General features: G+C 37.3%; 1 pseudogene; it reads left to right on the forward strand.

Annotated features, from left to right (window-relative positions):
• Olfr897-ps1 (olfactory receptor 897, pseudogene 1) lies at positions 720-1,663 on the forward strand (annotated as a pseudogene).

Consider the following 1,967-nt stretch of genomic DNA (forward strand, 5'->3'; position numbering starts at 1 on the left):
TCTCCAGGCACACATCCAACAGGGAGGAAATCATAAAGAAGAGAATAATTTCCTGTGATCCTAATGAATTTTCTCAGCAATCTTGGCTTTGAAATAGATATTCTCATTCAACTGAGGCAAAGTTTTAGAGACTTACATAAGATTGCTATTCATTTTGTGTATGTGAAATGAAATTTGTCAAGAAAATTTCAAAGAGAAATTCCCTGTGTACCTCTTCTGTGAATTCATAAATACATTTGTGCTGATATCTATAACTTTTTTATTTTTATTTTTTTTTACTATTGAATACTTGGGCCTCTCAGTATAGTAAGGAGAAAGACTCTAAAAGATCCAGAACACAAAGAAGCTCCAGGCGAGCAAAGGTAAGCATAAAACCATCCTAGTCCTGGCTATGTATCTTGAAAGTGAAGGTTATCAAACTTATGAATGCTGTGTAAATGTTCTTATGCATTGCTCTTTTCAGTTTTAGTTGATAGTAAAGAATATGGAAAGGGATGGAAGTACATTAAAAATGCATGTTTTCTGGACACACACAATATTAGGAGGATAGAGAGGAAATAAAGGTTCCTCAGAGTTGACATAAATAGTTGGAGATATTTGTATAGCTTGCGATATGCCCCTTTGATACAAGCTTATAAGCCAATAATTTAACCTTATCTCTCTGGAGTCAAAGATGAACTGCTTGGTACTGTAACCTTCTATTCTTACAGAGGCCATCCATGAAGCAAATGGCTACAGAAAATGACTCTTCAGTGTCTGAGTTTATTCTTCTGGGACTAACAGACCAACCTGAGCTCCAGTTGCCCCTGTTTGCTCTGTTTTTGCTGAACTACACAGCCACAATGGTGGGAAACTTGACTTTAATGAGTCTCATTTTGGTGCACTCAAACCTTCACACCCCCATGTATTTCTTCATCTTCAATCTGTCCTTCATTGATTTTTGTTACTCATTTGTCTTTACCCCCAAAATGCTGATGAAGTTTTTTTTAGAGAAGAACACCATATCCTTCAAAGGATGCATGACTCAACTGTTTTTTTTTTCTGCTTTTTTGTGAACACTGAGAGTTATGTGCTGACAGCCATGGCTTATGATCGCTACGTGGCCATCTGTAAGCCTTTATTATACCAGGCTATCATGTTACCTAGGATCTGTTGTCTTCTAATGTTTATGTCATATTTGATGGGGTTTGTTAGTGCCGTGATTCTCACAGGCTTAATGTTTAGGCTCAACTTTTGCAATAGCAACATCATCAATCACTACATGTGTGACATCTTCCCTCTTCTTCAGATCTCTTGCAGTGACACCTATCTCAATGAGCGTGTGAGTTCTGCTGTGGTGGGTACAGCTATCATTTTATGTAGCCTTCTTATCTTAATGTCTTATGCTCTGATCCTTTTCAATATCCTTAATATGTCCTCAGGTAAGGGTTGGTCCAAAGCCTTGGGTACTTGTGGATCCCACATCATCACTGCTAGTCTCTTTTATGGATCTGGACTGCTTGCTTATGTCAAGCCATCATCTCCTGAGACTGTGGGTCAGGGAAAATTTCTCACTGTGTTTTATACATGTCTGGTACCTGTACTGAATCCTCTCATATACAGTCTCCCAAACAAAGATGTCAAAATTGCTATGAAGAAGACCTTAAAGAGAATCACAAGTTAATTGAACCAATGGTACTTCACAGAGCCCTGTCCCCATTGGGTTGCTGGATCTTTTTCATTACCCATCTTCTCTTCTTTCTTCTCCTTATATTTCTACAAAGTCAACACAATTTATACTAAATCATTTTTCTTCTCATTATGAATTATACATATGTGTGTGCCTGTTTGGGGACTTGTTATCCTTAGATTCATGCTCATGTCCTGCTATATAATCTCACATATGTATTCTTTGCAATTCATTTCCTTCTAACTTTTGGAAACTATGTTTACAACTATTACCTGATTTGATGATCTTATGACCTACA

The sequence above is a fragment of the Mus musculus genome, chromosome 9 (assembly GCF_000001635.26).
Source record: "Mus musculus strain C57BL/6J chromosome 9, GRCm38.p6 C57BL/6J".
Classification (NCBI taxonomy): Eukaryota; Metazoa; Chordata; class Mammalia; order Rodentia; family Muridae; genus Mus; species Mus musculus.